The 26,147-nt window shown below is 39.7% G+C and overlaps 1 long non-coding RNA gene across 1 annotated transcript in view; it reads left to right on the top strand.

Annotated features, from left to right (window-relative positions):
* Positions 1-3,787, top strand: part of LOC103876155 — a 33,443-nt gene extending 29,656 nt beyond the window's left edge. Inside the window, exons 3-4 of the long non-coding RNA XR_004176250.1 lie at positions 2,549-2,708; positions 2,913-3,787. This is a non-coding gene — a long non-coding RNA (uncharacterized LOC103876155). The remainder of the gene's footprint in view (positions 1-2,548; positions 2,709-2,912) is intronic.
* Positions 3,788-26,147: the final 22,360 nt, after the last annotated feature.

The following is a 26,147-nucleotide window of genomic DNA, read 5'->3' as shown; positions in this document are numbered from 1 at the left end:
TCAACCAAGAAGACTGCAAGAATGGGACAAAGCCCACCATGGGCTGAATCACCTCTCTTAAGTTATGACTGTAAGGGTCCCAGCTCATGGGCCTCTAGTTTAGGCTCTCTGTAGGAAAGAGAAAAGACCAAGGGAATTTCCAGGGCGATTCTTTTTCAGGGTACACACACGAGGACACCAACGCCAGATGCAATGATTCACGTCTCCCTTCTGCCATGACGAGTGTAGGAATAGCAAATAATGTGCAGAGTCAAAGGCAGCCAAGGGCAACAACTCATTCACATTTTGATGTATTCATATTCCTCCATTAACATTTTAAATGCATTCATATTCCTCTGCAGAGAAGAGGAATATGAACGCATCAAAATGTGGATAAGTTGCTGCAGTTCTTTTCAAACCCTGGTTTGTTGCCAATGCCCTTCCACTTGTTTAGTTTCTGTAAGGCTCACATCATACACAGATTGCATCGACATTCCAGGCAGCTATTTAGGTAATTCATCTTGAAAAAGTGGTCTCCACAACCAAGAAATATGTCATGCTTCATTGCAACTTCCAAATTAAAAAACATAAGTATTTATCATGCAATATCATTTGTTTCGTATCAACACTATCGATAACTTCAGGGACAGTCTCCTTCAAAAGTTCCCAGGTCTAATTTTAGACTACGAGAAGAAATTAACTGCTCTTACAACTTTTACACTGGAGGAGAAAACTTTAAGTCTCTTCTGTCTACCTTGAAGTATTTATGATAAATGCAAACTTAAATTCAACCTCTGACTAGGAGAAAATGAAACGTGAGGAAATACAAACTCAGCATCGTTAAGGTTTTCAAAAATGAACAAATAGATGGAGACTGAGGGGCTCCTTTTAACCAGTTAAAGAAGGAAGGATGTTTCTGAGGACCCAGCTCTGTTTCCTAAGAAGTAACCTCTGAGGTCTCTGCTGCAAAAGGAAAAGTCCAACCAATGTATTTTTTTAAAAAAAATAGACGGAAACACAAAAGACTGTGATTCAAACAGACCCTTGGAAAGAAATTGAGAGAACCATGAACTGGATCCTACTAGAATTTAGAGACATAAAGCTGGCCAACCAGAATAAGAAACAGGAGACATGTTCTTAGGGCAGAATTAAAATGTGTTGATGTTCAGAATAATGTCAGCGGGTACATGGATAAACATTTCATTTTAATAGTTAATTATTTTTATGTGTATTAAAAATACCAAAGAGCATGATATTATGTGACAGTGTTTATCATTTCGAATTAAGCTAGCATTTGTTGTTGTTATAAAGTTGGTTTACTCAAAGAAAACTATCAAGAAGGTAAATGTAAGAGGTCCACAGAATTGGCAATCATTATAGTGACGGCATGTGAATATGGTTTAGGAAATATTCTTTTAATAGGAAGGGCTCAAAAGAGTTACTTCTTCTTGAGATTAAGATCCAGGGGTCCCCCATTCAGGGCAGAGGAAAGTTAATCCCAGGAGAATTTCTGCTGTAGGTTTTTACTCCTTAGTGTGTGTTTCCAGCTTCCAGCCACTCCGAGATTGGGTGCTCAGTCAGAACAGATTTGGGAAGGGCCACAATGACACATGGGATAGTTAGGAGATGTGTGGACATGGCCTGAATTACAGAGTGTGATGGTGAGGCCAGAACTATCTTCTCAAATTGCCATAACATTGAGAGGAACCAAAGAAGCTTTTCCAGTGACAATGGCTGTGAATAAAACTTTTATGACTTAAAAAGAATGTAGCAGGACAGCAGACATGAAAATTGTAGGAGGGGCAGGAGAGTGACTAACTCAGCTACCACACTGACTTTTTTCCCTATGCAATTTAAAAGAGTTGTTACACTCACAGCAAAGAGACTATTATGAGCCATTGGATGGCATTCTGTCCTAAACCAAGATGACCAAGCAGGCTTGCTAGACTAAGACAGTCTCAGTCAGCCACCAGCACAGCGAGGCCAGTTACTACAAGCTCAAGATTTCCTGCTTTACTCAGCCTCACCACCCATAGAATCTTGCAGATACTCACAGACACATCTAACACAGCACAATCAGAGCATGTTTTTTGTTAATTGTTTCCTTCCTTCCTTCCTTCCTTCCTTCCTTCCTTCCTTCCTTCCTCCCTCCCTCCCTCCGTCCCTCCCTTCCTCCCTTTCTCTCTCTCTCTCTTTCTCCCAGGCTGAAGTGCAGTGGCCCAGTGGTTGCTCACTACAGCCTTGACCTCCCAGGCTCAAGTGATCTTCCCACCTCAGCTTCTCAAGTGGCTGAGACTAAAGGCATGTGCCACCATGTGAGGCTAATTTTTTATTTTTTATTTTTTGTAGGGACAGGGTTTGTCATGTTGCCTAGGCTGGCCTTGAACTCCTGTACACAAGCGATCCTCCTGCCTTGGTCTCCCAAACTGCTGGAATTACAGGTGTGAACCACTGTGCCTGGTCTTATTTAATATTTTTTCAAAATGTCCACAGAACATTTGTTTTGGAAATGGCCATCTTCTTGTCTAAACTGAATATTAAGTGAAATGAAGCTCTTGTTTCTGCTCAGATTTAAAAGGACAACAGCACACATAAGGAAAGAAAGGCTGACCACTGAATAGAAACAACTCCACACCAGAATTTGCCACCAGCAATGTCCCACCACCTCTGCTTCCAGATGTCCATGGAATCTTTCCCCCAACACTCTCACCTCAGAGAAATCTTAAAAGGTAACAAGCATCAGTTTATCTTTTCATCGTGAGTGGCCCTGAATCATTCTCTCTCAGAGCACTCAGTCTTTCCCCGCATAGTTTTGCCACAATTTGTAATTATAAATATAGGTTTCCTTTATAATTTTGAACTTCGAAAAACATTAGGCTGCAAGTATTATGAGGCTATGCACTATGTACTTTCTGATCTCCATCCAACCCCAGGCCCTGGAATAGTGTTGGACACTTGAGAAGAATGTCAGAATGAAGGATAAGTACATGGGTTCTGCAACCAAACTCTCTGGCTTGGAATCCAGGCTCAGCCAACTTGTTTCATTGATAATTATGTTTAACTACACTGACAGAAAAGCTGATGGAGTGAGTTAAACCAATAAAGGTACTGTTTTATCCCCACTAAATAGAAGTCTGGAGCAATGGAGGTGCAGGCTTTGGCTCCATAACCCAATGAGATCAGGTGGCATCTTTGCAACTAGCTTGGACATGCCCTAATGGTAACAAGATGGCGGTCACTATGGCAGGCAATGTGTTCCTGTTCAAAGCAGGCAGAAGTGGAGAGCAGATGGGAGATTGAGCATGCTGGTCCCTATTAAGTGAAAAAGTAAAAGGTTCCCCTGAAGCATGCTTGTCATACTGAACACTATGCTCATCTGGCCATATCTGGATCCCATAGCCACCCCCGCCTGCAAGGAAGTCTGGGAGAGCAAATTCCTCTAGGGGAGGCAGCAAGAGAGTAGGGATGGCTTGTTCATTGTGGATCAACAGCTTCCTTGTGAGTCACTATTTCCAGTGTAACCTTGGGCAATGCACTTTACAAAGAGGTGCTTCAATTCCCTCATCTTAAAAATGAGGATGATAATAGCACTTGTCATATAGGGTTGAGGTAGAGATTAAAACAGTTAAAACAGTTAATCTATGTAAAGTGCTTCTAATTGTGTTGGTACGTAGTTAAGTACTCAATGATTGTAGCTATTATCATAATAGGCACTCAACAATATTAACTCAAGAAATGAATTAAAGAATGATTAAATATTCAAAATTCATGATTAAAGGTTCAAGAAGGGATTTCTGTAGATGTGCCTATTTTTATGTGTTTCTGAAGGGAAAGAACAACAGCCAGATACAACAGGCAACAGAGCTCACAAATGGCAGTACATGAAACACTTGATAATCTGCTCTCACCAGATTTTACAAAACAGATGGATATCGTAGTGCTTTACTCATTTGTAATCCTAGCCTTATCTCAGTGGCTAAGTAGGTTCCACATACCACTTTGCAAATCAGGCTCTTATTATTCCATTTCAAATCCTAAAAAAGATGAAATTGAAGGTATCAGAATTACAGATATTTATATTATCTAAAATATACGAAGTGCTGTGTGTTAGGTGCTGATCTAAATACTTTACACATGATTGCCTATTTGGCATTCTTACAACTTTGATGAGGTAGACATTATCATTCTCAAATTTGAAGATAATTTGTTTGTTATTGATTTTGAACATGCAATCAATAGCTCCTTATGAAAGCAAATAACAATTTTAGAATCAATATTTGAAAACAATGGCAATCAAGCTAAGAAAGGAAAGGCATTGACATTTAGCATATGCATAAGAATCACATTCATTCATTCATTTATACAATAAATGTTCCGTTAATATATATTCTTTGCCCAGAGTCATTCTCAGCATGTAGAGGACAAATGTAAATAAAGTACAAGACAGGCCTTTACATTTTAATAGTCCAGGCTTCCGAGGGAGATTATATATACACATGTGAATATTAGTGGAGAATGGGATCAGGAGAATGTATCAAATGGTTCACAAATGTATGAATGTAGAAACAAAAATACTGTGTATAATTAACTGAGGAGGCTCTGATGGTCTCACAAGGATTGACTCAAATCAGTACCTAGTGATAGTGATTGCTTTTGTCTATGCAGTCTCACTTGCCATATCTTAACAACACCACTGTGGTTTTCTTTCAGATACTGTTTTTTTCCATTATCAGCACATGTATCCTGAATGAGACTGGGTTCATTTCATCTACTCAGGTTTTAAATTGGACATATGATGCAAACCTGATAAATAATAATATCAGAATATTCCATATATCCACAATGATCCACAGGTATAATCAGGCAACCCAAGACATATCAGTGAGATTAAATCCCAAAACATTGTCCAGAACTATTTTGAAGACAAATAAATATATAATTTATCTTTTCCCTGGGCTTTCTAAACTATATGGATGCAGGTTGGGAGGTGCTAGGAGCCTTTTAAGATAAAGGGATTTCTGGGAGTAAATTCCAAATCAAGAAACACAGGGTTAAGAGGTAGAAAGAGTCACATTCTTGTGAATCAATACCTGAGATGCTGGGTCACACTGAATCTGAAGCCTGTTACCCCTGTGATATGGGAACCAATTTGTTTAAGTCATTGTGAATTGAACTTTCTATCATTTGCAACTAACAGCATCTTGACTAAAGATGCTGCTCAAAAGCATCAAACTAGGCATTAGGAAACAGAAAAAATACAAATACTAGACTTTTTTCAATGTGAGTTTTTAGCCAGAAGAGAGAAACTTCCTTAATTATCACAAACTAAGATTCAAGCTCATGGTTCATTTGGTAGAATGCTCAGAAGATTCTTACCTCAGTCGTGGGAAATAATTAGCCTTAGAATAAAAGCTGCCCCAGTTTTACCTGCCAAATTATAAAAACCATGTCAAAAATGGTTAAATAACTTTATTGCAAAACAGATTGTAAAAATGCTTATAAGAATGCAAAAATATCCAACACTCAACAAGGTAAAAATATCCAACACTCAACAATGTCTTGCATTCAATAAACAATTACCAGACATGTTTTAAAAAAAAGGAAAATAGTATCCAAAAAGAGAAGAAAAATCACAATAGAAATCAACCCAGAGACTTTCTCCATGATGGCCGGCTAGATGCAACTGGGGAGTGCTGCTCTCACAGAGAGAGACCATGATTTTGACTACACCAACATAATTTGTACAGATTTTCAGAGAGAAAATGCCACATGAGAATGGAGAAAAGACTCGGTTACTGAGGCTGAACAGGGTAAAAACTGGGAACCCTGTGTGGGATTCCTGAATGCTATGTCTAGCTCCTGGCCTCAAGCAGTACCTGAAGAAGGGTGAATGAAGGGACTGGGGAACTGCTCACTCTTAGCACATCCTAGCTGCTGTAAGGCATCCCACACCCCTACGAATGCATGAGCTGGCAGGGACATCTCCCCAGGGATTAGATGGAGTTGAAGTTGCAGCAGGCACACAGCCAAGGACCTTAGAGTGTGAATCAGCTCTGGTGGAGCCCAGCTATAAGCACCCACCCCAAGGGCTGCCAGTCTCCCTCTGAGAGGCCCTGGCATCAACTAACTGCCAGAGAGAAAGCATGATCTGTTTCTCTGTGGGGCTGAGGCATATCTGTCCTGCAGATATGCTTTCCCACCAGCCCCTCCCAGGGACCCTCCCTGGCTACTCTGTAAGGGCATGTTCATGGTACAGCCTCCACCGCCCAGCCTGGGTAAATTTGCTCCACCTGAGTGCCTTCCAGCAGCCTTGAGCCCTTCAGATCTCCAACTGCACCTAGAAAGCAACTCAGAACATCTAAAGGAGGGAATTGTGAGCAGGTCCTGGTGCCCCATGGCTGCAGCCTGCAGCTGAAGAGTGCTGAGCTGGGACTTCAATCAGGGAGGAGCCCACACTCTCAGAAAACTGAAAGGTATGAGTCACACAGGTTTGTGGGCTGGTTTGGGACCCAGGCATGCCTCCCTACACAGGGTTGGTGTGGTAAAGGTGTGGCCTATTTCCCTATCAGACCTCTCACCAAAGGAGCCCCATGGCATGAAAAACATGACAACAACAACAAAATTGTAGGCACAATGCCAGTTATCAGAGGTGACTCCTCCAAGACTCATAAGCAGATGTGGTGTGAGAGGGTAACCTCTCTCCCCTTCGCACCTGAGAACACAGTTGCAGATGCAAGGATACACAAAGGAACTAAGTTTCAGAAGTGAAGGACAAATAAAATCCTCCTCTGACAAGTAAATGCTGAGGGAATATATTTCAAGTAGACCAACCTTACAAGAAGTCTTTAATGGAGTGCTGAACATGGGTTTGAAACAATGACACCTGCTACCACAAAAGCATGCTTAAGCACATAGCCCACAAGCACAATAAAGCAACTATATGCTCAGGTCTATATAACAACCAACTAACAACACAATGACAGGATTAAAATTACACATATCTGTACTAAACTTCAATGTAAAAGGGCTGAACACCCCCACTTAAAAGACAGAGCATCAGGCAGGATAAAGAGACAAGACCCAACCATCTTCAAGAGACCCATCTCACATGGAATGGCACCAACAGGATCAAAGTAAAAGGGTGGTGTAAGATCTATTATGCAAACAGAAAACAAAAAAGAGCAGAAGTCACTATTGTTATAGTAGATAAAACAGATTTTAAGCCAATAAAAATTAAGCAGGACAATGAAGGGAATTATATAATGATAGAGTATAATCCAACAAGAAGCCTTAACCATCCTAAATATGCATATATATACAAACACACATATATACACAATATATACATATACAGATATGTATATATAGTATATATGTGTGTATATATATGTATATATGTATATATTGTGTATATATATGTGTGTGTGTATATATACATATATATATACACACCCACCACCATATACATATATATGCCACCATTGCCACCAACTAACCAAACAATGACAGGATTAAAATTACACATATCAATAGTGAACTTCAATGTAAAAGGGCTATAACACCCCTACTTAAAAGACATAGAGCATCAGGCAGGACAAAGAAACAAGACCCAACCATCTTCAAGAGAGCACCCAGATTCATAAAACAACTTCTTGGCCTATGAATAACTTAGGCAACCAGGCAATAATAGTGGGAGTCTTTAACACACCACTGACAGCATTAGACATATCACTGAGGCAAAAAATTAACAAAGAAACTCTGGACTTAAACTTGACATTTGAACAATAGGACCTAATAGACATCTACAGAACATTCCACCCAACAACCATAGAATATATATTCTCATCTGCAAAAAGGAGCATAGTCTAAGATAAACTACATGATTAGTCTTAAAGCAAGCCTCAATAAATTCAAATAAATTGAAAGAATATCGAGCACACAGTTGAATGACACTACAATAAAAACAGAAAACACCAAGAAGATCTCTCAAAACACACAACTACATGAAAACAAAATAACTTACGAATAATTCCTGGATGAAGATTTAAATTAAGACAGGAGAAATGTTATTTGAAATTAACAAAAATAAGGACACAACTTACCAAAATCTCTGGGATGCAGCCAAAGCAGTGTTAAGAGGAAACTTCATAGCCCTAAATGCCTTCATCAAGAAGTTAGAAACTTACCAAATTAACAATCTAACTTTGCACCTAAAGGAACAATAAAAAAAGAACAAACCAACACCAGAGCTGTTTGAATAAAAGAAATTACTAAAATTAGACAACCTAATGGAATTGAGATGCAAACATCCATACAAAGATGAATAAAACTAAGAGTTGGTTATTTGAAAAAAATAAATAAGATTGATAGACCCCTAGCTAGATTATCAAATAAAAAGAAAGAAAAGATTCAAATAAGCACAATTGGAAACAACAAAGGCGGTATTACAAGTGATTTTACAGAAATAAAAAAGATTCTTAGTGCCAAGACCAGCTTGGTCATGGAGACCCTAACCCAGTGGCGCTAGAGGAATTAAAGACACACATACAGAAATACAGAGTATGGAGTGGGAAATCAGGGGTCTCACAGCCTTCAGAGCTGAGAGCCTTGAACAGAGATTTACCCACATATTTATTGACAGCAAGTCGGTCATAAGATTTACTGAAAGTATTCTTTACAGGAAATAAAGGGATGGGCCAAAATAAAGGGATGGGCTCTGGCTAGCTGTCTGCAGCATGAACATATCCTTAAGGCACAGATCGCTCATGCTATTGTTTGTGGTTTAAGAATGCCTTAAGCGGTTTTCTGCCCTGGGTGGACCAGGTGTTCCTTGCCCTCATTCTGGTAAATCGACAACCTTCCAGCGTGGGCATCAAGGCCATCATGAGTATGTCACAGTGCTGCAGAGATTTTGTTTATGGCCAGTTTTGGGGCCAGTTTATGACCAGATTTTGAGTCCTGTTCCCAACAGTTAGAGATTACTATGAATAACTGTGCACACAAATGAGAAAGTCTAGAGAAAGTGAATAGATTCCTGGAAGCACAGAGTCTTCCAAGATTAAATCAGGAAGAGATTGAAACCGTAAATAGACCAATATCAACTTGTGAAATTGAATCAGTAATAGATAACCTACAAACCAAAAAAGCACTGAACCATATGGATTCACAGCTGAATTCTACCAGATGTAAAAAGAACTGATACCAATCCTACTGAAAGCATTGCAAAAAATCGAAGAGGGCTTCACACTCACTCATTCTATGAACCCAACATCAGACTGATACTAAAATCTAGCAAACACAAAGTAAAAAAAGAAAACTTCAGATCAATAAAAAATCCCTCATGAACATAGACACACAAATCCTCAACAAAATACTAGCCAACCTAATCCAGCAGAACATCAAAATGTTAATACACTACTATCAAGTAGGCTTTATGCTTTATTCCTGGGATGCAAGGCTAGTTCAATATACACAAATCAATAAATGTCATTCACTACATAAACAGAATCAAAAGCAAAAACCATATAATCATCTCAGTAGACACACAAAAAAGCTTTCAATAAGATCAAACATCCCTTTATAATAAAAACTCTCAACAGACTAGGCATCAAAGGAATATACCTCAAACTAATAGGGCCGTCTATGACAAACCCATACCTATCATCATGCTGAATGGACAAAAGCTAGAGCCGTTCCCACTGAGAGCTAGAATAAGATAAGAATGCCCATTCTTAGCCCTCCTATTCAACTTAGTACTGGTAGTCCTAACTAGAGCAATCAGACAAGAATAAGGGATAAAAGGCAACCAAATAGGAAAAGAAAATATAAAATATAAAACTATCTCTCTTTGCTGACAATATAATTTCATACCTAGAAAATACTAGAGTCTGCCAAAAGGCTCCTATAATTTGTAAGTGACTTTAGTAAAGTTTCAGGTACAAAGTCAATGTACAAAAATCAGTAGCACTTCTATACACTAACAACATTTAGGCTGAGAGTGCAATCAAGAACCCAATCCAACTTACAATTACAGAACATGAAATCCCTGGGCATACACCTAGTCAAAGAGATCAATGATCTCTACAAGGAGAACTACAAAACACTGCTGAAAGAAATCAGAGTCATTACAAATAAATGGAAAACCATTCCATGTCCATAGACTGGAAGAACCAATATCATTAAAGTAGCTATAATGTCCAAAGCAATTTATGGATTAAATGCTATTTCTATAGAACTACAATGCCATTTTTTACAGAATTAGAGGAAACTACTCTAAAATGTATATGGAACCAAAAAAGCACACAAATAGCCAAAGCAATCCTAAGCAAAAAGAACAAAGCCAGGGGTATCACACTATTTGATTTCAAACTATATTATAAAGCCACAGTAACAAAAACAGCATGGTACTGGTACAAAAACAAACATATGAACCAATGAATAAGAATACAAAACTCAGAAATAAAGCTGCACATTCACAATTATCTGATCCTTGACAGAACTGGCCAAAACAAGCAATGGGGAAAGGACTCCCTATTGCTGAATAATGGTACTGGAATAACTGGGTAGCCATATGCAGAACATTGAAGCTGGATGCCCTGTATTTTACCATATAGAAAATTAACTCAATATGGATTTAGGATTTAAATGTAAGACATAAAACTGTAAAAATCCTGGAGGACAAACTGGGAAATACTCTTCTCAACATTGGCCTTGGCAAATAATTTTTGGCTAAGTTCCCAAAGGCACTTCAGCAAAAAGAAAAATAGACAAGTGAGATCTAATTAAACCATTGGGCCTCTGCACAGAAATAGCAACTATCAATAGAGGAAACAGAGAATCTGCAGAATGGGAGATGATATTTGCAAACCATGCATCCAAAAATGTCTAATATACAGCATTTATAAGGAACTTATAAGGCAACAATTCAAAAACAAATAATTCCATTAAAAACGAGCAAAGGACATGAACAGTCATGTCTAAAAGGAAGACACACAAGTGGCCAACAAATGTATTAAAAAATGCTTGTCATCACTAATCATCAGAGAAATACAAATCAAAGCCACAATGAGATGCCATCTCAAACCAGTCACAACGACTATTATTAAAATGCCAAAAATCAACTTATGCTGATGAGGCTGAGGAGAAAAGGGAAATACTTATACAGTGTTGGTGGGAATGTAAATTAGTTCAGCCACTGTGGAAAGCAGGCTGGAGATCTCTCAAAGAACTTAAAACAGAGTTACCATCTGACCCAGCAATCCCATTACCTTGCATATACCCAAAAGAAAATAAATCATTCTACCAAAACACATATGCACTTGTGTATTCATCACTATACTACTCACAACAGTAAAGAAATAGAATTAACGCAGGTGCCCATCAATAGTAGAGTGAATAAAGAAAATATGGAACATATGCACCATGGCATACTATGCAGCCATAAAAAGGAATGAAATTGGCCAGATGCAGTGGCTCATGCCTCTAGCCCAGCACTTTGGGAGGCCAAGGCGGGTGGATTGCTTGAGTTTAGGCATTCAAGACCAGTTTGGGAAACATAGTGAAACCCTGTCTCTACAAAAAAAAAAAAAAAAAAAAAAAGGAAAGAAAAAAAGAAAACAAAAGAAAAAAAGAAAAGAAAACAAAAATGAGGTAGGCATAGTGGTGTGCACTTGCTGTCCCAGCTACTTTGGGGTGGGGGCTGAGGTGGAAGGATTGCTTGAGCCTGGGAGATGGAAAACCAAATACTGCATCTTCTCACTTACAAGTGGACATAGAGCACACATGGGCATAAAATATGGGAACAACAGGCACTGTGGACTACTAGAGGGTGGAGGCAGGGTGGGCTAAACTACGTATCAGGTACTGTGCTCACTATCTGGGTGATGGGGTCCTTATCCCAAACCTCAGCGTCACACAATGTTCTCAAATAACAATTCTGCACATGTACTGTCTGAATCTAAAATGAAAGTTGAAATTAAACTTTTTTTTTTAAAAGTCGTCCCAGAACTTACACAGATGAAGGAAATGGCATACAAGGACATTAAAATAGTTATAATTTTATTTTAATTGTTTCAAAAATTAAGTGGAAACATGGAAGAAAAACAAAAAGACTCAAGATTCTAGAGGTAAAAATTATAATATCTGAGATAAAAATATCCAGGATTAACAGCAGATTAGATAATATAAAAGGCATTATAGTATTTATAGTAAATGTATATACTTTTGTATAAATGTATATAATTTGAAGTAAACTTAAAGATACATCAATAGAAATGATTTAAAATGAAACAAAAACAGAGAAGAGAATTTAAAGATGATGGTAGTGACAGAGTAGAAGGAGGAGGATAAAATGAAATAGGAGGAGAGGGAAAGGGAGGAGGAGAGGAGAACAGGAGGACAGAAGGAGGAGGAGAAGGAGGGAGAGAAGGAGGAGGAGAAGGAGGAGGAGGACAGAAGGAGGAGGAGGAGGACAGAGGGAGGAAAAGGAGGAGGAGGAGAAGGAGGGGGAGGAGGAAAAGGAGGAGGAGGAGGAAGAGGAGGAGAAGGAGGAGGAGGACAGAAGGAGGAGAAGGAGGAGAAGGACAGAGGGAGGAGAAGTGAGCTGCAGGAGCAACTTGGAGGATCCGGATGGAGAAGGAGGATGGAGGAGGAGAAGGAGGAGGAGGGTAGGAGACAGGAGGAGAAGGAGGAGAAGGAGGAGGAGAAGGTAGGAGGAGTTAAAATATTTTGTCCTCTTCTACCCTAAGCTTATTCCCACAATCAGGCTGCAAGACTGAATAATGATTTTATGTGTTTATCCCTAATCATTCCCCTGTGTGTGAATCTATGTGTATTTCAGTCAGCCTCTGCTTAATTACAACTGTAACCTGCTAACAGTGGTTCTTTGTTGTTTGAAAGATACTTTTTATCCAGCCTAGACTAAATTAAAATTTAATCTAACATCAAGTTGCCACAGAGCTAGCAAGCAAATGACAGCTGTTTAATGAAAACCTAAACCTGATTAGCTAGCTCTATTGAGATGAATACTCTGGAGAAAAAGTACAAAACTATTAAGATCCAAGAGATGAATAATGAGTTTGAAATATGAATTAACCCTTCTGTGTGGTTACTGTGAATGGGCAGGTGCTGCTGACTAAAATGAGCAGTGAGAGCCTTGGCTATTTGCCTAGAAGCTTGAGATAATTATTAATAGCAAAAACAAACTAACTGAAACAAACTAATGACCTGATTTTTAAAAATGAGTCAAGGACATGAATAGACATTTCTTCAAACAAGGCATACACATGGCCAACAGGTGATTGGAAAGATTATTGGAGAAATGCAAATCAAAACTACAATGAGGTATCATCTCATACCTGTTAGGATGGCTAATCTATATATGCATATAGATACGAACAGATGGGTAGATAGATAGGGGTGTGTGTGTGTGTGTGTGTGTGTGTATGGTGGCATGAGCTGGTGAGGGTGTGGAGAAATTGCAACTTTCGCACACAGCTGGTGGTAATGAAAAATGGGGAGGTCTCTATGGAAAACAACATCCAAGTTCCTCAAAACTTTAAAAATAGAACTACCATGTGGTCCAGCAATCCCACTTCTGGGTGTTTATACAAAAGGGTAGAACTTGGGATCTCAAAAAGATATTAGCCTCCCCATGTGGGATGTTCACTGCGGCACTATTAACAATAGTCAAGATGCAGAAACAACCTAAGTGTCAGACAGCTGATGACTGAATAAAGAAAGTGTGCTACATTCATACAACGGAATAGGATTTAATCTTTAAGAAGAAAGGAAATTTTGATGTTTGTAACAACATAGGTGAACTGGAGAACATTAGAGTAAGCAAAATAAGTCAGTAATGGAGGGACAAATATCACATAATTCCACTTATATGAGATATCTAAAATACTCACATTTGTAGACTCAAATAATGAAATGGAGGTTGTCAGGGGCTGGGAGGAGGCAGAAATGGGGAGTTACTCATCCAGAGGCATGAAGTTTAATTCAGTGAGATGACTAAGCCCTAGAGATCTGTTGGGCAACATGGTGCTTACAGTTAACAACACATTATCGTACACTTAAAAATGTGTGAAGAGAATAGATTTCATGTCAATTGTTCTTACCACTATAAAATAAAATAAAACTAACAAACAGCAACAACCAAAACAGTACTTACAGCTCATTCTGTTTTGAGGACAAGTTAACACATAAATAATTGAGAAAATTGCCTGGCATATGGCAGCTGCTCCATATGCAGATTTCTTACTTTTACCCCATATTTGTTCCTGGAAAATTTCTACTTCTTCAAAACCTCACTTCAAGGCTGGGCGTGATGGCTCATGCCTGTAATCCCAGCACTTGGCAGGTGGATCACTTGAGCCCAGGAGTTTGAGACCAGCCTGGGCAACAAGGTGAAACCCCATCTCTACAAAAGAAAATGCAAAATATTATCCAGACATGGTGGCATGCACCTGTAGTCCCACCTCCTCAAGAGGCTGAGGTGGGAGAATCACCTGAGCCCCAGAGCTTGAGGCTGCAGTGAGCAGTGATTGCACGTCAGGATGAGCGAGAGACTGAGATTCCATCTTAAAAACAAAAACACATCTTCTGTCCTAGGCAGGTGAGCGGCTTCCTTAATGATGTTCTCATCTGATTTGCAGCATAAGTGCAGCATAAGAGACACTGGTCTCTATGCTGTACTGAGATCTCCTTGTGTGCAAGGAAGGGATCTAATTTTATTTTGTGTGCGGAATCCTCCTACAATGCATGAAACAGAGAAGGTGCATAGATTACTTAATACACGCTAAACTATTGGGAAACTCTTATAGGCTAAATGGAGTGGTCTTTCTTAACTGTCAAGTGAGTTTAGGGGATGGAGGAGAATGAGGACACTGGTTTGGAAAGACAAGTTCTGAGTGCCTCTTGGGGTCCTTGAACATGGACCTGCAAAATTCGACCCCACACTCAAAATAGGTTGGCTAGTTTCAAAACTTCCATGTAAATGCAAATATAACGAAATAAAGGCTTTATGTCCTTATGGGAAAGTGTGACAGGAAAGAGAAAATAATAATGCGTCTCTTTTCCCCTTAAAACCTTTGTAATTACTGTGTGTCAGAGAAGGCTGACAAAAGGTAGCAAAAAATAGAATTCTGTAAAACATACTTTCCTATTTCTAGTAATTTTCTCCACATGAATCCTCCAAGGACACACAGTGGTGTTAGAGCAGAGCTTGTGAATATCTATCCTTCTCATCCTTCAATTAAAAAATGTGAATTTTAAGCGTATGATAGGATTTTAATTTGAGTTTCTTGTTACTTTATTTCACACGTTTTTCTCCATGCCTTTCTTCAGGCAAATAAGTCAGGTGATGTAAGTTCATTAATTCAGCTTAAATTATGAATTAGGCAGTCCACTAAAGTATTATAATAAAAACCATTCTGATGTGCAGTCCAACACTTATGAATAGCATTTCAGGATTCCAAACTTATACATAAAACTGGTGTCTCCAAAAGTATTTCTTCCATATTATAAGACATTCAGCTCTATTGCTCTGTGATCTATGTCTTCGATTACACAAGTGGACTCCTGCAAGGCTACATAAAGCAAGACAAGAAGTAAAATGTCCTTGACTATTATACTTCTAGAAAAACCAAAAGCAAATTCTATAGCACTCAACATAATTAAGAGAAAACTTCAATCTTTCTTATATTTTAATAAGTATCTTACCAATTTAGAAAAATAGTTTCTTTTTTCTTTTTCTTTTTCTTTTTTTTTTTTTTTTACAAAAAATATTACATTGCAAAACGGTATTTCATCACCTGTGACTCCTTATCTGTACTTTGGAATCATAGTATTCAATGACCCCACACACAGGGCCTTTGTTTAACATTTTCATTTGACAAATAACAACTGCATATATTTATGGGGTAAAATGTAATGTTTTGATATATGTATACCTTGTGGAATAATTAAATTAAGTTGATTAATATAGCCAACACCTCATATCATTTTTTGTGATGAGAAAATTTGAAATGTACACACTTAGCAATTTTGAAACATACATTCTTATTAACTGTGGTCAGCATGCTATGCAATGATCTGAAAACTGTGTTCCTCTTGTCTAACTGAAATTTGACACCCTTTTTCAGGGCATCATAAAGTTTCCATTTTGCTTTCAAATGATCTATCCCAGGTGATGATGTTTTTCTATGCCTATGAGAGAAAAGCATCGTCAACCTCTCTTTTTCCACATAGGAATTATCTTCCCTCAAATGCTGCCAATTATACACACATCTCTAATATGTGCCACCCCTGGGATTCAGTGGTCAAAAAAAAAAATTCTAGTTTGAGAGACCTACTTTACAACATTTCATTAGTACTATATATAGAGATAGACAATTACTAAACAACATTTAATTATAGGAATTTTAACTCTGCCAGCTCCTGGGGAGAAGGAAAATAAGAATATTTATGGTTAGATGAGAGCAGATTAGCAAATAATGCTTAGCGATTTCCTGCCCATTAAATCACTTTAAAGTATAAATTAGGTGCTTTTACAATGTGAGATTTGAGGCTCATAGACATAAACACTAAATTTCATTTAAAAGGGGAGGAGTAGAAAGGCAGTTGTAAATATTTGAGTTAAACATATCCTGCTACCAGAGAGCAAGACAAAGAATTACATTCCCTCCCTTGATATTTCAATTTAAGGAACTGTTTTCTGTATTGAAAAGGCAAGTAAAATGTACCTGAAGAAATGAGATGAAGTCACTGTATCAGGGAATTTAAGCTGTGTGATGCTCTGGAATCTCTCGGTCACCCTTAGTGAATCTAGTCTCTTTTAAAAAATTTTTATTTATTGTATCCTAACTTTTATTTTAGGTTTGGGAGTATATGCGAAGATTTATTACATAGGTGAACTCCTGTTAACAGGGGTTGTTGTACAGATTATTTCATCACCCAGGTATTAAGCCTAGTACCCGACAGCTATCTTTTTTTCTTCTCTGCCTCCTCCTACCCTCCACCCTCAAGTAGATACCAGTGTCTGTTGTTCCCTTTATGTTCATGAGATCTCATTATTTAGCTTCCACTTACAAGTGAGAACATGTGGTATTTGGTTTTCTGTTTCTGCGTTAGTTTGCTAAGGATAATGGCTTCCAGCTCCATCCATTTTCCTGCAAAGATATGATTTCATTCTTTTTATGGTTGTATAGGATTCCATGGTGTATATGTACCACATTTTCCTTTTCCAATCTGTCATTTATGAGCATTTAGGTTGATCATGAATCTAACCTCTATGTTCATTTATCCTAATGGAATTTGGAAATAGATTTCAACAGCGGTGCTGAAAATGCTGATAAAGACAGAGAGAAAAACGACAGTGTAGCTTATTATTTCAGGATGGGGACACTGTCTACACCTAGATGACTATGGTCAGGTTAGACAAGCCCTGCCCCACAATTTGCTCTTACTCCCTTCAGTGTCAGGGGCTTCCCACCACTGACCAGCCCCTGCAGTAGAACCTGGAATCCAGACCTAAAGCCAATCAGCCTCTGGGATTATCCTGGCGAGAGAGTGTTAAGGCTGAGATTTAGCTTCTGATGGGCTCCATATTGTTTACAATGTCTCCAAATACCATGGGAACCAATTGTTTAAGATGAGAGACAAATCAAGAACACAATCGCGGTTACAATACTCAGAAAAATAATAAAATACGTAGGAATATAGCTAACCAAGGAGGTAAAAGATCTATGTCAGAAGAACTACAGAACACTGCTGAAAGAAATCAACAGAAGACACAAATAAATGAAAAAATGTTCCATGTTCATGGATTGGAAGAATCAATATTATTAAAATGATGTACTGCTGAAAGTAATTTACATATTCAGTACCATTCCTATCAAATTATCAGTGTTTTTTTTCCAAAGAATTAGAAAAAAGTGCTAACATTCAAATGGAACCAAAAAAGAGCCCAAATAGTCAGAAGAATCCTAAGTAAAAAGAACAAAGCCAGAAGTTCTACATTACCCGACTTCAAACTATAACATGAGGCTACAGTAACCAAAACAGCATGATACTAGTACAAAAACAGGCAGATAGACCAATGGACCAGGATAAAGAACTCACCAGAAATAAAGCTGCATGCCTACAACCATCCGATCTTTGACTTGACAAAAATACGCAATGGGGAAAAGACTCCCTATTCAATAAACGATACTGGGATAGCTGGCTAGCCATATGCACAAGAATCAAACTGGACTCTTACTTATTACCATATACAAAAATTAACTCCAGATGAATTAAAACTTAAATTTAAGATGTTAAACTGTAAAAATCTTAGAAGAAAACCTAGGAAATATCCATCTCAGGATTGGCCTTGACAAATAATTCATGACTGAAGTCCTCAAAAGCAATTGCAACAGAAACAAAAATGTTAAGTGATACCTAATTAAACCAAAGAACTTATACAAAGCAAGAGAAACAAGGGAGTAAGCAGACAACCTACAGAATGGGAGAAATTTTTACAAACTATGCATCTTACAAAGTCTAATATCCAGAATCTATAAAAATAGCAGATGTTGGTGAAGGTGTGGATAAAATTCAAAAAGCAAAAAACAAATAACCCTATTAAAAAATGGGCAAAAGACACGAACAGACACTTCTCAAAAACCACAGTGAGCTAGCATTTCACATCAATCAGAATAGCTTTTGTTAAAAAGTCAAAGAAGGACAGATGTTAGTAAGGGTGTGGATAAAAGTGGACCCATACACTGTTGGTTGGAATGTACATTAGTCCAGCCATTGTGGAAAGCAGTTTGGAGATTCATGAAAGAACTAAGAGTTGAACTATCATTCAACCCAGCAATCCCATTACTAGGTATATACGCAAAGAAAAATAAGTCATTCTTGCAAAAAGACACATGCACCTGTAGGTTCATTGCAGTGCTATTCACAATAGCAGAGACATGGAATTAATCCAGGTACCCATCAATCATGGATTGCATTAAAATATCCTATATGTACACCATGTGTATTAGTCTGTTCTCACATTGCTATAAAGAAATACTCGAGACTTGGTAATTTATAAAGAAAAGAGGTTTAATTGACTCACAGTTCTGCAGGCTATACAGGAAGCATGATGCTGGCCCCTGGTTGGTTTCTAGGGAGGCCTCAGGAGAGATAGTAGAAGGTGAAGGGTGAGTCAGCACTTCACATGGTTGAAACAGGGGGAATGGTAGGGGGGAGGTGCCACACACTTTTAAACAACTGAATCTCATGAGAACTCACTATCACAAGAACAGCACCAAGGGGGTGGTGCTAAACCATTCATGAGCAACTACCTCCATGATCCAATCACCTCCCATCAGGCTCCACTTGCAACACTGGGGAATACAATTCGACATGAGATTTGGGAAGAGACACAGATCTAAATCATATTACCATGGAATACTATACAGCCATAAAAACTAATGAAATTATGTTCTTTCCAGCAACCTGGATGCAGCTGGAGGCCATTATCCTAAGTGAACTGAGGCAGAAACTGAAGACCAAATACTGCATTTTCTCACCTGTACGTGAGAACTAAACATTGGGTTCACTTGTTCCCAATAGACACTGTGGACACTGAAGAGGGGAGAGAGGAGAGGCAACAAGGAGCAAAAGACTCCCTATTGGGTACTATGCTTTCTATCTGGGTGATGGGTTCAATCATATCTCAAACCTCAGCATCACACAGTATGCCTTTCTAACAAATCTGCACATGTCCCCCCAGATTTAAAAAAAAAAAAAAAAAAAAAAAGTTAAAAAATATAGGAAATTGTAAAAAAGAATAAAAAATCATCTTCTACAGCCCCCTGATCCATACTTCTCTGTCTCATCAGCTGATTCTTCAAAGACTCTCTCACTTGCACATCCTTAGTTAGGCACATGTCCTCTTCCACCATAGCTACCATGAGGCAAGCCTGGGCAGGGCTGCTATGTTCAGCATCTGAAATACAAAATTCAGAGCTTGGAGGGCTGACCCTGTCTTCTTGCTTCCCATGATCCAAGAAATGAGTTCCCAAGCTGGCACCTTTCTTTATAAATGGGCGTATCCAGAGCTCAGGGCCATTTGGGGTCATGATTATCACCACATGGACCAGGCTGTATTCTGTTGTCCCAGCTAAAGCTAAGTCAATAGGTCTTGAAAACATTATAGCTTATCATAAGAAGAGCAGGTGTTATATTCAAAGCTTGGTACACGACTTCAGGAAGTACTTTCACATCTGCCCCTGCAAACTAGTACTGGGTCACTGGCCCAGTCCTAGGCAACGCCAGTACATGCACACATATGCATACATCCTTGTGCGCACTGCTTTTTCTTCTGGAAAACAATGCCATGTAGAAGGACAATGTTATTGCTATGTTCTCCGTGAGGCTGTTTCCTAGAAGCTCCTTTGGTTGGTGTGAACCCATGTTCATGAACAGAAGGCTCCCGATGTTCTGCTCCTGCCTACCTCTCTGCCACATGCAACCCCTCCCTTCTTCTGCCTCAGCCACCTTGGCCTGCCTGGGTCCTCACACACTGCAGATATACATATTGCAGGATGTTTCCCTGACTGGGTCCACTGCCTGCAGGACTGTCTTCCAGGATATAGCATGGCTGATTTTCTCCATTTGGGTCTTGATTTTATTACCTCCCAGAGAGGCCTTTCCTGAAACTTACTTACCCTCCCTTGGCAAACTAGTATTGTCTAATATATATACATATATACACACACACACACACATATGTACTTGGGTATATATATGTGTGTATGTGTGTGTGTGTGTAGAGTATCCAAGTATATGTGTGTGTGTATATATATAGAAAATATATATTTTCTTCAGAGTATCACTGTCTAAAATTATATTATTCACTTATATTTTGTCTTACACATTTTCTGCCTCCTCCTCTAGAGGAGACCTAAGGTTACAGACCCTCTCCCTCTTGTTTACTGTTGTGGTTTCTTCCCTTAACACAGTGTCTGGCAGAGAATAGGTACTTCAAATCTAGCAAATGATGCATGCATCGATGAATGGATGGGTGGATTCATAGGTGGCTACATGGGTGGATGAATGCATGGGTGAATGGATTCATTGTTGAATGTATGGGTAGGTTGATTCATGGGTAGATGGATGTGTAGGTGGATGGGTAGGTGGATGCATGGGTGTATGAATGTGTGGACGGATGGACACATAGGTGGATGCATGGATGGATGGATGCATAGGTGGGTGAATACATGGGTAGATGCATAGGTGAATGGGTGCATAAGTGGATAGATGGATGGATAGCTGGGTGGATGAATGGATAATTGGATGTATGAGTTGATGGATGGATAAATCTACAAATGGGTCAATCAGTAGCTGAAGTAATTGATTTTTTTTGGTGTCTACAGTAACTTGATATTAGCATCAAGTTCTTTTAACAACAAAGTGCCTTAGACACAAAAATTCTGCCTCTTCTAATCATCACTTTCTGCAAAGACAACTAAAGCATCCTTCCCCTTTTCATCATCTTTAGATATGAAATTTATATGGAATGATATGCTGCTAAAAACATTAAAAAATCAAACCAAAACCACGAAACAATACAAAATCCTTTTGACAATCCTCCAAGCACTTTGATAAATCAATGACCACCATCTGGACTGTGGAAATATATGGAGTTTTCCCTGACTATTGGGTTTATTATTTGTATTTTCACTTCCCCATGCCACAAAGGTCTGACTTCAAAAATTTAGTATAGCAGTGAATGTGATGAATGTGATTGACCAGAAGATCTTAGAGACTTTTGCAGACAATAATATCTTAACATTCCAACTCACATTCTCAAACAAGCTAGATTCCAACTGGTTGATGAAATCCCCTTGTAAATACTTAAATCTTGTTTATTTTCTGAATGTTAGTTCTGCCTCAGGTCAGATTGTCTAGTTCTGTCAACATCACAGACTTTGTAGAAAACATCAGTTTTTTTCAACTCTAGATTATCCTGTCAGGTTTCTTGAGAGGAGGAGAGAATAGCGCTGACCACTGAGTTACCTGCAGCAAAGCAGAGTAAAAAGAGAGAAACACATGCCCCCAGGTCACCTAGCAGGTCCACAGTCCTTTGACAGCCTCCGGTGCCATGTTCAGTGAGATAAGAAAAGCACTGGTAAAAAGGCTGATAACATTTTCTCTCCAAAGAATAGAAAGGGGAGGTGATTGGACCCTAATATCAGACAGAATCAGTCATTTGCCACCTATCTCATTGTAAAAGGAAAACATCTTGGGTCCTGTAATCACTAAACTGAAAGAAAAAGTCAAGCTGAGAATTGCTTAGGGCAAACCTGCCTCCCATTCTATTCAGCCCTACCGCTGCTCACTGAGATAAATGCATATCTGATCTCCTCCTTAGGAAAGGCTAATCAGAAACTCAGAAGAATGCAACCACTTGTCTCTCACCTACCTGTGACCTGGAGGCCCCCTCCCTGCTTGGAGTGGTCCCACTAAACCAATGTTCATTTTTCACACATTAGTTGATATCTCATGTCTCCCTAAAAGGTATAAAACCAAGCCGTGCTGTGACCGCCTTGGGCATGTGTTGTCAGGACCTCCTGAGGCTGTGTCATGGGTATATCCTCAACCCTAGCAAAGTAAACTTTCTAAATGAACTGAGGCCTGCCTCAAGCTGTCGGGGCTCACAGCATCCATAAATTGACCTTGGTCATTCTCAGGAACCAGAGTCCACAGCTTATATCTGACTGCAGGCCACTTTGACAGGGATCTTTTATAAATGGTCCCGGGCCACTCCTTTTGACATCACTGCCCCACTTAGATCATTGCTCAGACATCACCCAACAGATAAGCTCTCCTGAGCCACCCACGTGAAACAGTATCCACCCTCTCATGCTCTCTCCCTCAACCTTGCTTCACAGTGTAACCCAGTATCCCAGCCTTGAAATGCATCTTAGAGGTTTTTTCCCCACTTTCTTTCTTAATCTCAGACTGTAACCTTGTTGAAAATAAATTTTTGGTGCCGCAAAAGAAATAGCACTCGAACATAAATTTTCTCAGCAAGACGATTTTACTTCTGTAGAAGGGTGCATCTCGCGTGGAGCAATGGCGAGAGTACACCTGAATAAGGGAGGGGAAGCGGTTCTTGTCCCTGACACAGGTAGCCCCTACTACTGTGCCATTCCCCTATTGGCTAGGGTTGCGCCACATAGTCTAAGCTAATTCCAACTGGCTATTTTAAAGAGAGCAGGCGTATGAGCCAGAGTGGCGGGGTGAGCAGTTTCGGCAGGAAAGACGGTTAGGGAAGGTGACTAAAGGTGACTCAGGTCAGAGCAGGTGACCAGGCGAACAGGTGTGAACTACTGATTAGAAGTGGCAGGAAGGTTGTTTACTGAAACTAGGGGCAAGGAGATCAAGCGAACGAGGAGGTTAAACTTTAAAATGGAGAACAAAGAATGGAACATACTGACAAGCTGATTCTTTGAAGACAAACTTAGAACTCACTGTATTTAACAGCCTTGAAATGCACTTTAGAAGCCTTGATTTCCCTCCCTTTCCCACCAGGCATTCCCTTGCACCGTGCTCATTTGTCTTATGTGCTTGTGAAACTAGGCCTCATAGGAATGAAACTAGGCCTCATAAAACTTAAAAAATTAACACCAGGTGGCCCTGGATAGGGTCCCACCCTGCCTCGATAGGGTCCCACCCTGCCTCGATAAGGTCCCACCCTGATAGGGTCCCACCCTGCCGATTCCGGGAAACAACCTCATGGGGTCCCACCCTGCCAATTCCGGGGGTCCCACCCTGCCTCGAAGTTCCTGGAATCAACAACTCCAGGAAAGAACCTCATAAGGTCCTGCTCTAACCAATTAGAACAAGACACCTTGCTCAGGCCCCAATCATTGTACGCCTTAAGCTTTGTTTGAATTTCGCGCCATAAGCTGTGTTTGAACTTGTGTTTGCCTATATAAACAGCCTGTAACAAGCAGTCGGGGTCCCAGGGCCAACTTAGAGCTTGGGACCCTAGCGCGCTAGTAATAAATAACTCTCTGCTGTGAATCTCGTGTCGGTGATCCTTGGCGGCGACCCCTGCCCAGGAGGGAATCGACAGTTCGGTTCCAACACTTGCTTAGAAATTCTAGGGGCTAATTTTGAAACAAACCAGGCCTAGAAATTCAGCTGCAGGATGCCCCCGACACATGAACAATTAGTCCACCACCACCAGGCCTAGGTCAAGGTGATAACTAACCGGACCTCTGGACGAGTGATTACTCCAGACAGCCATTGGAACAAGACCCAGCATTCTGCACCACTCCTGCATGCCTCCCACATGAAGGCTGTCTTTTTTTTTTTTGAGACACAGTCTTGGTCTGTCACCCAGGCTGGAGTGCAGTGGTGCGATCTTGGCTCACTGCAAGCTACACCTCCCAGGGTCACACCACTCTCCTGCCTCAGCCTCCCGAGTCGCTGGGACTACAGGCACCCGCCACCACGCCTGGCTAATTTTTTGTATTTTTTTTTTTTAAGTAGAGATGGGGTTTCACTGTGTTAGCCAAGATGGTCTCGATCTCCTGAGCTCATGATCCGCCCGCCACGGACTCCCAAGGTGCTGGGATTACAGGCATGAGCCACCAGGCCTGGCCCAAGTGTCTCTTCTTAAACCCCCTCACTCAGCTGAAAGAGTTGAGATGGTTCCTTGAGACTTAAGTCTGGCCATTCTCCTCAACTTCTGGCATTTGAATAATCAAGCTGCTTTTCCTTCACCACACATTGTCTCTTGTATATTCTTTGCAAGCTGAGAGCAGCCTGGCCTGAGCTGAGTTACAAAATACTTCTCAATCAATGAAACGTTCTTGTGCATAGTTTGAACTGTCTGGCTGTGTGTGCTTCCCACACCAGCCAGCAAGGGCCAGGAGGGTGGAGGATCCACCTGCCTGCATCAATGCGGTGTCCTCAGTGTCTGGTCTGGTGCCTGCTGCATAATAGGTGCTCAATAAATATCTCTTGAATAAATGGGTGAATCCCATCAAGGCAGCCTTTTCTGACTTTCATCTTCTTCAGCTAATAACTTGTGATTGATTAGTATCTTATGCAGAAAAGCCAAAAAAAAAAAGAACATAAAACAACACATCATCTCTGCCTGACACAGGTGATGTGAGAGACCCAGGTTCCTGGAAGGCTTCTCTCTTCCCAGGGGTAGATAAAGGTCTGTATACGGCTGTACAATCTCTCACGCACGTGCATTTGCACATAGACACACACATACACACACACACTTCATCTGACTTAAGAAAGTGAATGTTGACTAAAATAAAATGCTAAAATTGGAAAGTGACTCTTCAACATTTACAAAATTAAGTAAGTATGCTACGAATGTAAAGCAGTAAGTTTGAAATGATAGTTTTTAGAAATGTGTAGCATTTACATTTCTGAAAACGTTAAAGTTTAAAGGTTAGCTAAAACGTGTGTAGGCATAAACACTCATATTTATTTGTGTGACTATAATAAGTCATACTTTAAAGCATTTAGCATGTGCTAAGCTCTGTTTTAGGAATTGTATTCTATAACTCATTTAAGTGGAAGCTTGGTGTGAGAAAGGCCTTTCAGCCACTGCTTTCTGATCAGTTTTCCGTTGGAGTTGCAGAGAGACACAATGTGTGCACTGCAGCCATCTTGTGCCCATGAGGTAGCATCTGAGCAAATGCCAAAAATATCCCAGAGACCCTGGCTCTGATGTCTATCAGCAGGCAACCTTAGCCTGTAAGAATAATAAACTATCGATTTGAGCCTGAGTAGTCTTTTATCGCAGGGAAAATATTTCTAATGTATATATGCTATTAATAAGCCAAGACAAACTGCAATATGGATGCTGTGTTTCTTGAGCTCGATGAAGCCCAGAATAAGACGGTCAAGAAACTTGAAGCAATTTAACACTAGCCTTTCTTGACATAGGAGCAGCGGTGGAGAAAACAAGAGGTAAGTCAGTTGCCAACTGAGGAGTTGTAAGAGGAACATTTTGGAAACGTTCACATAAGTGGTAAAAGGAGCATTTTGGAAAACACTGCTATATTTATGAGACCCCTAATGATAAATACGTACACTAAATTTGTCAGCCTGGATAAAAATCTCGATTGTACAGTCTTTACACTTCCAATTGT

Source organism: Papio anubis, chromosome 9, assembly GCF_008728515.1.
Source record: "Papio anubis isolate 15944 chromosome 9, Panubis1.0, whole genome shotgun sequence".
Classification (NCBI taxonomy): Eukaryota; Metazoa; Chordata; class Mammalia; order Primates; family Cercopithecidae; genus Papio; species Papio anubis.
Note: the sequence above shows the minus strand (reverse complement) of the source record. Positions and strands in the feature narration are given on the sequence as shown.